The sequence below is a fragment of the Solanum lycopersicum genome, chromosome 12 (genome assembly GCF_036512215.1).
Source record: "Solanum lycopersicum chromosome 12, SLM_r2.1".
Lineage (NCBI taxonomy): Eukaryota > Viridiplantae > Streptophyta > Magnoliopsida > Solanales > Solanaceae > Solanum > Solanum lycopersicum.
Window position 1 is genome coordinate 9541193 of NC_090811.1, and position 15775 is coordinate 9556967.

The window sequence follows — 15775 nt, forward strand, 5'->3', positions numbered from 1 at the left end:
TCACACACAAACAATCAATCACATTGCCTTTTATTATCCCTTTTCATCATTAGAATTAATAAAGGTGGACAAGTCAACCCCACCAAATTCCATTACTTCCAAACACATACCACAAGAAAATACACGAATTTCATACACTTAACAAGTGTTTAAAAATACACTTGCCTCAAATAGTCGAAAAATCACTATGAGAGTCGAGTCTTTCCTTTTTGTTGTACTAATAACTCAAAGCAATCTATTCACATTAAATACCATGATAAATTTTAAAACTAACAACACCCATATTACTATGGGTCTAGCCTTGACCCAAAAATTCACTCAAGTTTATAATCAAGTTCCTAAATCTTGATGTCAACTAACATTCCAATTATCATATTTTTGAAGTTTTAATCCTAGGGCTAAGTCATTATTTCTCCAAATACTATAACTCTAATAATTTTCATATAATATAATACACCTTATTTTTAATTGTACATCCCTATATTAAAACTTGAATTATATTCAATAACTATAAAAATAAAAATCCAAAATCAAATTCAAGTTACTAACCCACTAACTTTAACTACAGAAAAGTGCAAAAAAACTACCTTTAATTTTTCAGGAAATCTTTTAATAACATACATCAACTTTCTACAATTTTTATAATGATAGGATTATAAAATCATTTAAAAAGGAAAAGAAGAAACAGTACATTTAGCATAACCTAAAATCAATCTAATTCTCAAATATTATTATTATAACTTATATTTGTATATGTGGGCAATTAATTCAGGCATGTGAAGGAGCAATTAATGCAACTATATACAAATCAGTAAAATTTAACCTGAAATAACCTTTAAATGAGAGGAGCAGTTCGTACTTCTCTGTTTACGTAGCATCCACACAGGTAAATAAATTATATATTAAATGTAATAGTTTCTACTAATCGTTTTTTTTCTAATATTTCAAATTTAGCCTATTATTATTGATAATAAATAATTTACTCATTAATTAATTAACTATATAATCAAAAGTGACCTTTCGAGTCCGGTTTATTACACGTTGTGACTTATTTGAATTATTTCTTATGTATTATCATGAGTCCCCACGGTGGCCACACTATATTTGAATATGGTTTCTAGAGGCTAAATAAGAATTTGAGTATAAACTAAGTTAAATGTATACAAATTCACCTTTATAATTAGAATGGTTGCTTGCTTGGATATCATATATCGTATATTTATATAAAAGAGAATTATAGGCCCTTTTACGTGGCGTCATCAAAAGCAAGAATTATTTTTAATTTATTTATTTGTAAAATCACTCTTTCTCTTTCATGAAAATATGTGACTTTTATGAAAAACTATGACTATATTGAATAGTTGCGACTTTTATCAAAAGTTGCGATTTTTATAAAAAATTGTGACTTTAATGAAAAGTTGCGACTTTTATGAAAGGTTGTGAATTTTTTGAAGGGTTGTAACTTTTTTAAATAGTTGTGACCTTTCTGATAAGGCACAATAAATATTTGTTCACACTACCCTTTGTTGTCTATAAATAGTGGGATTTCCTCTCATTTTAAACAATAAATTTCTGATCTTCTTCTTCTACATGCACAAAATTAAATATTTGTGTACTTTTCTCTTGTTGAGTAACTTACTAACACCACTGTTTTTACATCAATAAGTGAATGATAAAATTGTTCCATCAAGAGATGATGTAATTCTTTAAACCTATTGTATTTGAAGGGAATAGTTTTCTCAAAAGGGACATTGTGCATTAAGTGGACTCGATTTTTTTCTTTCTATTTCATTCTATTTTTACATATCCTGGTATGTTTTTTACGCTCATTATTTTATGCTTATGATATTAATTCTTGTTTTGAGTACATATTTTAAATTTTGTTGTTTATATTTCTGCAAAGTTATTGTATCCAGTTAAGTTTAACATATACACATATATACATATATTGATTATGCAGAAAATAATTATTCTACTTAGTTTAATGTAACGACCTGTTTAGTCGTTTTGAGCAGTAGAGTTTATTTCTTGTAATAACTGTCTGAGTCGACGGATCCCACGACGGACCGTCATGGGCACGACGGACCGTCGAGGGTGTCTCGTTCCAAAACACTTAGACTCTGGAAAAAATTGGGTACTGAGAACAACTCTCCGAACTTCGCGACGGAAGAGCAGGACGGACCGTCGTAGGCACGACGGGCCGTCACAGACTCTTTAATGAATTGAGTCTCTCAACTTTGTGACGGAAGAAGCAGGACGGACCGTCGCAGACACGACGGGCCGTCACAGGCTGCATAACCCTGACTGGGTCGGATTTCTGTTAAATGTTTTAAGGGGCGTTTTGGACTATTCCTGCTTATAATTATAAAGTTAGTGGTTTAATGTTAATAATTCAATTACTTGGGGATTAAAGGAGACAACGTTGAAATAAATAGTGGGTTACTTTTACCATCTTTTATACTTAATTATATGGTAATTAGGGTAAAAGAAAAAGAGTTTGAATAAGGAAAAATAGAAAGAACAGAGAAAAGAGGGGAGAACGAACGAGAAGAGGGGAGAAACGAAGAGGAAAGCAAAGCATTGGAGAAGTAGATTTCTTGATCACGATTCTTCGGTGGAGGTAGGTTATGGTTTATGCTATTTCATAGTAAACTCTTAATAGCGAATGATATGTATTGGTAGTATTGTAAAGTCTTCTATATGCTTAATTGTATGCTTGCATGATGTGATTATGTAATTGTAATGGGTTGGAAAGATGAGGTTGTGAAGCTTAAACCTAAAACCCTCTCTGTTAATGCTGATGCCTTGGTGTAAAAGAAGGCTTGATGAACTAAAAGAATGAGGTTAATGGATCGGGTGTCACGTTTCGACACCAGGATAGTAGTAGTGGATCGGGTGTCACGTTCCGACACCAGGATAGTATTAGTGGATCGGGTGTCACGTTCCGACACCAGGATAGTAGTAGTGGATCGGGTGTCACGTTCTGACACCAGGATAGTATTAGTGGATCGGGTGTCACGTTCCGACACCAGGATAGTAGTAGTGGATCGGGTGTCACGTTCCGACACCAGGATAGTATTAGTGGATCGGGTGTCACGTTCCGAAACCAGGATAGTAGTAGTGGATCGAGTGTCACGTTCCGACACCAGGATAGTACTAGTGGATCGGGTGTCACGTTCTGACACCAGGATAGTAGAGGATCGGAGTTTCACGTTCCGACACCAGGATAGTATGAGGAGGATCGGAGTGTCACGTTTCGACACCAGGATAGTAAAAAGAATGGATCTTGAATTATGTTAATATACTCAATTTAAAGAACTTAATTCCCAAACGAGTATAGTGTGGAGGCGTGAGTCCTCATAGATGTGCTTGAGTTGTGGCCAATGGTTATGGTACTTGTTGTTGTTATCTGTTGAGTATGGTAGTCGATTTTATGTTATTATATGATATATATTGCTTTCTATTTTGAGTTGGCCGATGGTATCTACTCAGTACTTGTGCCTTGTACTGACCCCTTACTTGTATGTTTCTTTCTTTGTTATTTGCGGAGTGCAGCAAACGTGCCATCGATTTCGACTCAACCGCAACTCTAGCCAGACTTCAGCATAATCAGACTTTAGGGTGAGCTATTGTTCCTAGCTTGGACTAGATTCTTTCCTTCGCGTCTTGATGTCTTGAAGTTCGGACATGGACCATCTCTTTTACTTATTTTAGTTTCTTAGATACTCTTAGATTTAGTAATTTGAGGATAGATGTTCTTGTGATGATGACTTCCAGATTTTGGGGATAATAATAAGTTTTGAATTTTAGAAGTTATTTATTGGTTATATTATCGAGTTTTAAGTCTTCCGCATTATATTCTGTTTATTATGGTTGAAATGTTGGGGTTTAGATTGGTTGGTTCACTCACATAGTAGGATAAGTGTGGGTGCCAGTCGCGGCTCGTTTTGGGTCGTGACAAACTTGGTATCAGAGCATTAGGTTCGTTGATCTCATCACACAAGAACGAGTCTAGTAGAGTCTTGAGGAACGGTAGGGGGACGCCTTTACTTTTCTTTGAGGGGCTATAGGACTTTAGGAAAATTCTGTTCTTTCTTTCGTGCTATTACTTGGATCCAATTGGTATCTAGGTGATACTAATTGGTATCTGACCATCTTCACTCTATTTCGCAGATGGTTAGAACTAGAGCAACAACTGCGTCAACACCAACACCGAGAAGACAAGATGCGTCTGATCCAGCCACTAGGGCTGTAGCTCGAAGAGGAGCAGTGGCAAGAGGCCGTGGTAGAGGTCGCGGGAGGACGTCCTCTAGAGGAAGAGGACAAGCACCGGGCCCAGCTAGTACTAGAGCGGTGACTCCTCCATCGACTGAGGAAGTATTAAGAGAGGGTGAGGAAGGGGAGAATCAACAAGTGCAGAGTGAGGAATTACCACCCCAACCTACCCTAGAGATGATTAATCAGGTTCTTGCTTATCTTAGCGGGTTATCTGATCAAGGCCAGACACCTCCAGTGTTTTCTGCACCAGCACCTCAGGTTCCGGGAGTACAACATGCAGCTGCTGTGGCTCCCCGCATGGATGCCTCATTGGAAATAGGCACGTTTCCTAGGTTGACTACAGGGCCTATAATGACAAGTGATCAGCATGAACTTTTCAGTAAGTTCTTGAAATTGAAACCTCCAGTCTTCAAGGGTGCTGAATCTGAGGATGCCTATGATTTTTTGGTTGATTGTCATGAGCTACTACACAAGATGGGTATAATAGAACGATTTGGCGTCGAGTTTGTGACCTATCAATTTCAAGGGAACGCTAAAATGTGGTGGCGATCATATGTTGAGTGTCAACCAGCTCTAGCTTGTTTATGGAGAAGTATATACCCCGGACTTTGAGGGATATGAGGAGAGATGAGTTCCTGAGCCTAGAGCAAGGCAGGATGTCGATTACTGCATATGAGGCTAAGTTTCGTGCATTATCTAGGTATGCCAACCAGCTTTGCTTCAGTCCACAAGAGCGGATTCGCTGTTTTGTGAAGGGATTGAGGTCAGATTTGCAGATTCCAGCCTTACAGGTATCTACTGCAGCAAAATCCTTTCAGGAAGTGGTAGACTTTGTGATAGAGGTGGAGGGAGTGAAGCCAGATGACTTCACCATGGCATCAGCAACTAAGAAGTTTCGTAAGGGAGGTGAGTTTAATGGTTCTTACTCCAGAGGACAGGGTGCAGGAGGTTACCCAGCCCGACCTATTCAGTCTTCACTGCAGACTGTAGCTGGGGGTCCACCGCAGACCGGTCAACATTTCTCTGAGTTTGGAGGTTATCCCAAGACTCCGTCGTTCGCACAGAGACCTATGCTTGAACCCAAAGAGTGTTATGGATGTGGAGAAATTGGGCATATTAAGAGATATTGTCCAAAACAGAGTTACAAGCCCCCAATAGTCAGAGGTAGAGGTGGTCATGGAAGAGGCCTCTATTCTGGAGAACGTGGTGGCCGAGGTAATGGTGGTCACCAAATCAACCGGGGTGGCGGGCAAACTGGAACTTCTACAGCACAACATGGCAGGGGCAACAGACAGACAGGTGATAGGGCCCATTGTTATGCTTTCCCTGGGAGATCTGAAGCGGAGACATTAGATGCTGTCATCACAGGTAATCTTTTGGTTTGTGATTGCATGGCTTCTGTATTGTTTGATCCTGGATCCATATTTTCTTATGTATCTTCCTCATTTGCTACTAGTTTTGATTTACATTGTGATTTGCTTGACACGCCTATTCGTGTTTCTACTCCGGTGGATGAGTTAGTGATAGTTGAAAAGGTGTATAGGTCTTGTCTTGTGACTTTTGTGGGGAGCAATACTCATGTAGACTTGGTTATCCTAGAAATGGTTGACTTCGATGTAATTCTGGGTGTGACTTGGCTTTCTCCAAATTTTGCAATCTTAGATTGTAATGCTAAAACTGTAACGTTGGCCAAGCTTGGGCCAGATCCGTTAGTGTGGGAGGGTGACTACACTTCCACTCCAGTTTGTATTATCTCCTTTCTTCGTGCTAAGAGAATGGTTAGTAAGGGTTGTTTAGCTTTCTTGGCACACCTCAGGGATGATACTACTCAAGTACCTTCGATTGAGTCGGTTTCGATATTCCGTGAGTTTCTGGATGTGTTTCCTACAGACCTTCCTGGTATGCTACCGGATAGAGATATTGATTTCTGTATTGATCTGGAGCCGGGTACTCGCCCCATTTCCATACCCCCTTATAGGATGGCTTTCGCTGAGTTAAGAGAGTTAAAGGCCCAACTTTAAGAGTTGTTAAGCAAATGCTTTATTAGACCAAGTGCATCCCCTTGGGGTGATCCTGTTTTGTTTGTGAAGAAGAAGGATGGAAGTTTTCGGATGTGCATAGACTACAGACAAATGAATAAGGTAACTATTAAGAACAGGTATCCTCTTCCTCGCATCGATGATTTGCTCGATCAGTTACAAGGTGCTTGTACCTTCTCAAAAATTGATTTGAGATCTGGTTATCATCAATTGAAAATACGGGGAACGGATATGCCAAAGACTGCTTTTCGGACCAGGTATGGACATTATGAGTTCTTAGTAATGTCTTTTGGACTTACGAATGCCCCTGCTGCTTTCATGAGCTTGATGAACGGGATTTTTAAGCCATATCTGGACCTCTTTGTCATTGTATTCATCGATGATATATTGGTATACTCAAAGAGCAGGAAAGAACATGAGGAGCACTTAAGAATTGTATTGGAAATGTTGAGGGAGAAAAAGCTTTATACCAAATTCTCCAAGTGTGAGTTTTGGCTAGATTAAGTGTCCTTCTTGGGGCATGTGGTTTCTAAGGATAGAGTGATGGTGGATCCTTCTAAGATCGAAGCAGTGAAGAGTTGGGTAAGACCTACTAATGTTACAGAGGTAAGGAGCTTTGTTGGTTTAGCTAGCTACTACCGTCGATTTGTCAAGGGATTTTCCTCCGTTGCTTCCCAATTGACAAATTTGACTAAGCAGGGTGTTCCATTTGTATGGTAAGACGAGTGTGAAGAATGCTTTCAGAAACTCAAGACCTTGTTAACTACTGCACCAATTCTTACCCTGCCAGTGGAAGGTAAGAATTTCATTGTTTATTGTGATGCATCCTATTTTGGATTGGGTGCAGTGCTAATGCAAGAGAAGAATGTAATTGCTTATGCTTCGAGGCAATTAAAGGTGCATGAACGTAATTATCCGACCCATGATTTGGAGTTGGCTGCAGTAATGTTTGCATTAAAGCAATGGAGACATTATCTATATGGCGTTAAGTGTGAAGTCTATACGGATCATCGTAGTCTACAGTATGTCTTTACTCAGAGAGATTTGAATCTGAGACAGAGGAGATGGATGGAACTACTGAAGGACTACGATATCACTATTTTGTATCATCCGGGAAAAGCTAACGTTGTGGCAGATGCGTTAAGTAGAAAAGCAGGGAGCATGGGAAGCCTAGCTCACTTACAGGTTTCCAGACGCCCATTGGCTAGAGAGGTTCAGACTCTGGCTAATGACCTCATGAGGCTAGGAGTAAATGAGAAGGGAGGATTTTTGGCCTGTGTGGAGGCAAGATCTTCCTTTCTTGACAAGATTAAGGGAAAACAGTTTACTGATGAGAAACTGATCCGGATTCGAGATAAGGTATTGCAAGGAGAGGCTAAAGAAGCAAAAATCGATGAGGAAGGTGTGTTGAGGATGAAGGGAAGGGTATGTGTACCCCGCGTCGATGATTTGATTCACACTATTCTTACAGAGGCTCATAGTTCAAGGTATTCTATACATCCTGGTGCAACCAAGATGTACCGTGACCTAAAACAACATTTTTGGTGGAGTAGGATGAAGCATGACATTGTTGATTTTGTTGCTCAATGCCCGAATTGTCAGCAGGTAAAGTATGAACACCAGAGGCCTGGAGGGACACTTCAGAGAATGCCCATTTCTGAATGGAAGTGGGAGAGAATTGCAATGGACTTCGTGGTTGGTCTTCCAAAGACAATGGGTAAGTATGACTCCATTTGGGTAATTGTTGACAGATTAACTAAGTCTGCTCATTTCATTCCGGTCAAGGTGACTTACAATGCGGAGAAGTTAGCCAAACTTTATATCTCAGAAATTGTTCGATTGCATGGAGTTCCACTCTCCATCATATCAGATAGGGGTACGCAATTTACTTCTAAGTTTTGGAGAACATTGCATGCCGAATTAGGTACTAGGTTGGATCTTAGTACCGCATTTCACCCTCAGACCGATGGTCAGTCTGAGCGAACGATTCAGGTTTTGGAGGATATGCTTCGTGCATGTGTGATAGAATTTGGTGGTCAATGGGATAACTTCTTACCCTTAGCAGAGTTCTCATACAACAATAGCTATCACTCAAGTATTGATATGGCCCCATTTGAGGCACTGTATGGTAGAAGATGTAGGTCTCCCATTGGGTGGTTTGATGCATTTGAGGTTAGACCTTGGGGTACTAACCTTCTGAGGGAATCGTTAGATAAAGTGAAATGCATTCAAGAAAAGCTTTTAGCGGCTCAAAGTAGACAGAAAGAATATGCAGATCGAAAGGTTAGAGACTTGGAGTTTATGGAGGGTGAGCAAGTCTTGCTGAAGGTGTCGCCCATGAAAGGGGTGATGCGGTTCGGTAAGCGAGGTAAGCTTAGTCCGAGGTACATTGGTCCATTTGAAGTTCTGAAACGCATGGGGGAGGTAGCTTATGAATTAGCCTTACCCCCAGGACTGTCAGGAGTGCACCCGGTATTTCATGTGTCTATGTTGAAAATATACCATGGGGATGGAAACTACATCATTCGTTGGGATTCAGTTCTTCTTGATGAGAATTTGTCTTATGAGGAGGAGCCTGTTGCCATTTTAGATAGAGAAGTCCGCAAGTTGAGATCAAGGGAGATTGCATCCATCAAAGTTCAATGGAAGAATCGACCAGTTGAAGAGTCCACTTGAGAGAAGGAGGCCGATATGCAAGAAACATACCCACACCTGTTTACAGATTCAGGTACTCCTTTTCGTCCTTGTTTTTCTTCTTGTGATTGTTCGGGGACGAACGATGGGTAAATTGGAATCTATTGTAACGACCTGTTTAGTCGTTTTGAGCAGTAGAGTTTATTTCTTGTAATAACTGTCTGAGTCGACGGATCCCACGACGGACCGTCATGGGCACGACGGACTGTCGAGGGTGTCTCGTTCCAAAACACTTAGACTCTGGAAAAAATTGGGTACTGAGAACAACTCTCCAAACTTCGCGACGGAAGAGCAGGACGGACCGTCGTAGGCAAGACGGACCGTCACAGACTCTTTAATGAATTGAGTCTCTGAACTTTGTGACGGAAGAAGCAGGACGGACCGTCGCAGGCACGACAGGCCGTCATAGGCTGCGTAACCCTGACTGGGTCAGATTTCTGTTAAATGTTTTAAGGGGCGTTTTGGACTATTTCTGCTTATAATTATAAAGTTAGTGGTTTAATGTTAATAATTCAATTACTTGGGGGTTAAAGGAGACAACCTTGGAATAAATAGTGAGTTACTTTTACCATCTTTTATACTTAATTATATGGTAATTAGGGTAAAAGAAAAAGAGTTTGAATAAGGAAAAATAGAAAGAACAGAGAAAAGAGGGGAGAACGAACGAGAAGAGGGGAGAAACGAAGAGGAAAGCAAAGCATTGGAGAAGTAGATTTCTTGATCACGATTCTTCGGTGGAGGTAGGTTATGGTTTATGCTATTTCATAGTAAACTCTTAATAGCGAATGATATGTATTGGTAGTATTGTAAAGTCTTCTATATGCTTAATTGTATGCTTGCATGATGTGATTATGTAATTGTAATGGGTTGGAAAGATGAGGTTGTGAAGCTTAAACCTAAAACCCTCTCTGTTAATGCTGATGCCTTGGTATAAAAGAAGGCTTGATGAACTAAAAGAATGAGGTTAATGGATCGGGTGTCACGTTTCGACACCAGGATAGTAGTAGTGGATCGAGTGTCACGTTCCGACACCAGGATAGTATTAGTGGATCGGGTGTCACGTTCCGACACCAGGATAGTAGTAGTGGATCGGGTGTCACGTTCCGACACCAGGATAGTATTAGTAGATCGGGTGTCACGTTCCGACACCAGGATAGTATTAGTGGATCGGGTGTCACGTTCCGACACCAGGATAGTAGTAATGGATCGGGTGTCACGTTCCGACACCAGGATAGTAGTAGTGGATCGGGTGTCACGTTCCGACACCAGGATAGTAGTAGTGGATCGGGTGTCACGTTCCGACACTAGGATAGTAGAGGATCGGAGTGTCACGTTCCGACACCCGGATAGTATGAGGAGGATCGGAGTGTCACGTTCCGACACCAGAATAGTAAAAAGAATGAATCTTGAATTATGTTAATATACTCAATTTAAAGAACCTATTTCCCAAACGAGTATAGTATGGAGGCGTGAGTCCTCATAGATGTGCTTGAGTTGTGGCCAATGGTTATGGTACTTGTTGTTGTTATCTGTTGAGTGTGGTAGTCGATTTTATGTTATTATCTGATATATATTGCTTTCTATTTTGAGTTGACCGATGATATCTACTCAGTACTTGTGCCTTGTACTGACCCCCTACTTGTATGTTTCTTTCTTTGTTATTTGCGGAGTGCAGCAAACGTGCCATCGACTTCGACTCAACCGCAACTCTAGCCAGACTTCAGCATAATCAGACTTCAGGGTGAGCTATTATTCCTAGCTTGGACTGGATTCTTTCCTTCGTGTCTTGATGTCTTGAAGTTCGGACATGGACCATCTCTTTTACTTATTTTAGCTTCTTAGATACTCTTAGATTTAGTAATTTGGGGATAGATGTTCTTGTGATGATGACTTCCAGATTTTGGGGATAATAATAAGTTTTGAATTTTAGAAGTTATTTATTGGTTATATTATTGAGTTTTAAGTCTTCCGCATTATATTCTGTTTATTATGGTTGAAATGTTGGGGTTTAGATTGGTTGGTTCGCTCACATAGTAGGATAAGTGTGGGTGCCACTCGCGGCTCGTTTTGGTTCGTGACATTTAAAGAAATTCATGGGTTGATTTCTATATTGAATTTTATAAATTAAAATTACTATACATAACCTTACATATTATTTATTTTTCAATAGATATGAAATTTCTCACTTATCAATTGAAGAAATTCATTATGCAAATTCAAAAGTTATAGCTGCTTTTATGTTCAAGTGTAATTTATTTTTTTAAATATGTTAACATTTTTGAAATTTTCTCCTAAGACATATATCACAATTGTATAATGTATGCAACTTAAACGTTTCTTTTTATTAGGGCAATTGTATAATGTATGCAACTTAAATGTTTTTTTTTATTAGGGAATGCCTCTGTATATATATTCTTATTTTCTTCTTTATTTCCTTTCAATGTTGATTAAAGAACCAATGATTTATTATTTAGTGACTAATTCATTCTGTAGAGGTTCTTGAGTTATGTGATAAGTGATAACGACAAATAATTAAATTCATGATGGAATATTGCTCTAATATTTTTTAAGAACCTATTTTTCCATTAATTTTAATGCATGGATATTAGGAAAAAATAATTTGCAAGTTCTATGCAATTATTATTTATGACCACACGAAGCGCAGACAAATTACCTAATATATATATAAAAGAGAACTCTTGACCCGCCTACGTGGCACCACCACAGACGAGACTTTCCTTTTAATTCATTTATTTTCAAAACTAGTTGTGATTTTTATGAAAAATTGTGACTTTTATAAAAAGTTGCGGCTTTTATGAACAGTTGCAACTTTTATGAAGAATTGAGACTTTTATGAAAAATTGTGATTTTTATGAAAAGTTGTGACTTTTTAAAAGCGGTGTGACTTTTCCTATAAAGGCACAATAAGAATTTACTAACACAAACTTTTGTTGTCTATAAATAGAGGAATTTTCTCTCATTTTAAAACAACGAAAAATCTTAACTTCTTTTTCTTCTACACAATTAATTATTCATGTACTTTGCTCTTGTTGAGTGACTCACTTGTACTATTATTTTTGTATCAATACACTGGTAAATAGAATTATTCTATCTTGAGAGGATCTAGCTATTTCTTAAAACCTTAGGTACTAGAGAAGAGAATAATTTTCTTAAGGGGACAATGTACATTCAGTGTGATCGATATTTTTCTATCTGTTTTATTCTATTGTTACAGATTCTGGTATGTTTTACGGTTATTAATTTATGCTAATGTTATTAATTGTTATTTTTGAGTAAATGTTTTAAACTTTGTTGTTTATATTTATGCTTTTGATCATTATGTTGAAGTAAAAATATGTTAATCAAGAGTTTGATGTAATCATTAGACTAATGGTGTCATGTAGATTAGAATTCATAAACACTAAAAAAAAGTGTAAATTACATAGGGATTTTCCTAGGAACTAGTATGAAAATCCTTATGAAACTTATTTTCCTACAAATTTTCATACAATTTTCCAAAAAAAATCTCCATGTAATTCACAGTTTTCTTGTAATGAAACTTGTAAAATAAATGACTTTAATCTTTATAAAGTTTTCAGTGGCTAAAAGATCCATGTGATGTCTAAGAAGGGGCTTTTGAGTGTTCAAAAGTTATGGTGGTTCCACACTACCTTGGAGTCTTAGTTATTCAACTTTCTATCTTATAGAAACATTCAGTTGATTAGTGACATGCAAAAAATAAAGGAATATGGGATGGTAAGCATATTACTCAACCTTGATAAAAAGCTTGGGGTTAAAATTTTGGATTGGAGTCGATGAACTACCCCTCAAAGTAGGATGAATCCATATTAATCAAATAGTAAAGAAATAATTATATCCATATAAATATTAGATTAAAAGTCGCAATTTTTTTAAAAGTTATTTAACCATATTTATCGAAACATAAACAACAAAACATGTCTTTTGGCTATCAAAGTAGTGTCATCGGCTGCGAATGATTTTGAATAGTAGACTTGGCAAAACATCATTTAATCCAATTTGAGCGGCATACGTTATTCCATCGAACTCCATGAAATGTGTTTTTAAATTTTAATTAACTTATCAAGTAGTTAATTAATTATAAAAGATGTAAAATATTCTGTTTCTGTATGTAGAGGCCTTGAATAGGAGAAAAAATCTCACAATTAATGAATAAAATGTTTGTACCACTTTTTAAAAATACAAATATAGACAATGAAACAATTTACATTTTTTTAAAGACTTTGGTGATTAATAACTATAGTTAAATAAAGACTTAATAACAAAATGCATACACATAGAATTAAAAAAATTTGGTTTTAAGATTAAAAAAATATTTCTTTCATCTTTGGGTAGAATATTCTGACAATTTATCGTAAGACTGTACCCACTAAAAAATAATTATATTATCAATGTTCAAAAGTACATTATTGACGTAATTCACCACCACGCGAAGCGCGGATAATTTACCTAGTTTAATAAAAATGACCTTCTTTCATGTTCTAGATCATGCATAGAACTATGCTCTAAGAAACTTATTCTAATTCATACTTTGCACTAATTGATACAAAATATGTCTTTTAAAAGCAAGACTAGATCAATTCAAAAGGACTAGTACTATCCTAAATATAGATGATCACATTCAAGATACATCTTTAGATGATGTAACGTGGTTATGTGCAAGATTTTTGGTAACCTAATAAACAAGTACTTTTTAGTATTAACTCTCTCTCTCTCTCTCTCTCTCTCTCTCTCTCTCTATATATATATATATATATATATATATATATATATATATATATCATAAATGCATGTTTTTAGAAGGAGTATTGAACATCAATTTGAGCAAGAGTTCAAATAACTCAAACCCTAAAAACTGTGCAGACTGCACAGATAGGATCCTTTCGCTAGTTCTTGTGGCTCCTAACCCAACTTTGTTGAGGGCTTTTAATATGGATCCATAAATTCATTTTTTTCATATGCTCTAACAAACTATATGATGGCTGTGAAAACATGGGCTAGACGTTGTATCATCAAGAGATTCATAGTGATGGTTGCCCGTTAGAGGAACTCTCCAAGAAAAGTAAAATATACTATCTTTTATGACAAGGGTAACCTGCAGCCGCTACCCTTTGAGTATGCACAGGGTAAAACCTCCGCTCCTATGCAATAATTAGCAAATCATATAGGAGAGGTAACCGCACTACACAATTTTTGTGCATTTATCCTTTGATATATTGTATTCTCTCTGTTGTAAAGGTTTATCTGTTTTCATTACATTTACATGCTCTACTTTCAGATGAATTACTTTTTAGCTTATGTACTCAATTAAAATTTGATGTTTCGTTCTGTTAGTTTTATATACCTTACATTTCATATACCCATGATAGCAGATGCTTCAGTAAGAACTCTTTCCATCAACAGTTGGTGAAACCTCCTCATTTCCATGGCTTCAATTTAGTTAGTTTAATTCATTTGATTATTAGTCATTGTTAGTGGAATATTCAAGTACTTGTTGGAATTTTTTTAATTTTTTGAATTACACATGCTAGGTCAGATATTTCAGTTACTTCAGATATACATGCTCAATTATTAATGCATCATTATCAGATTAATTCTTGCATTCTTAGTTTGCATGTTCAGTTTGATCTATCCAGAATTTACAGAAACTTAGTCATAATCAGTTAACCGCTAAATTCATTGGGAGTAGCATAATACCGAGTTGGACTAGGGTTTAGCTTACCTAAGTAGTCCCAGAACTACTAGCCAAGTAGGTTGTAAGTCCCCTTTGTAGGCATCCGTTTAGTAATTACGCTAGCATGCCTTTATACCTCTGGCAGGGTATATTGGGTCCTCTCGATAGGGCGTATACACCGGACTCCACATTTAGCGCATGTGGTTTTATTATCGGTTATTAGTATCTCCTTCAGTTCAATCAGACTCTATTGCATTGACCATATTTACAGTCCAGTTAGTATTCGGCTTCAACATGTTATAAATTTGGTCATTGCATCCAGTATATCACGTTTAAATTCGGCTTCAACATGTTTTTTTCAGCTTTACTCTATCCTACATGCTCGGTACTTTTCAAAAACTGACGCATACGTGTGCTCCATCTTCTCGAGATATAGGTTTAGGTTCTCAGCATCCAGATCATGCTTAGATCGATTCCGATCTCCAGTTCAGCAGAATCAGTGGTGAGTCCTCATTTTTTGAGGACAATAGTCATGAGTTTATTTTCAGTATTTTAGTCCTTTAGTTTCAATTTTTGCTAGACTTAGCTGGGGCCTGTCCCAACATTTCTAGTCAATTAGAGGCTATTTTTAGGCATAGTTAGTTTCAACTTAGTATTGAGTTAATATGTTTTTGTATTAAACTTATCAGTTTCATGTATCTCAATTAAAGTATATGGGTATTTTCCTATCTTTTCATTTTAATGATAATTTACCTTCCGCATCAGTTTATTATCTCTAGTATGCTCATGATCATGCCAGCAGGATTAGCTTGGGATCACTTGTGATTCTAGGTCCCATGTCCACGTCTCGGGGTGCTCGTAGCGTGACACTCACAGAACTTGAAATTTGTAGATTAACTTCGATTTTTGGGTAGATTGACAAGCAAATATTTTGATCTGTAATCCTTTACTTCGGAAAAATTCAATTGGAGAGAAGCATGAGGTCCACTAGGAGAGTTTTGAGATGAGCTTTGTATGAGCTTAGAACTATATATACTAATTCAGATCATTT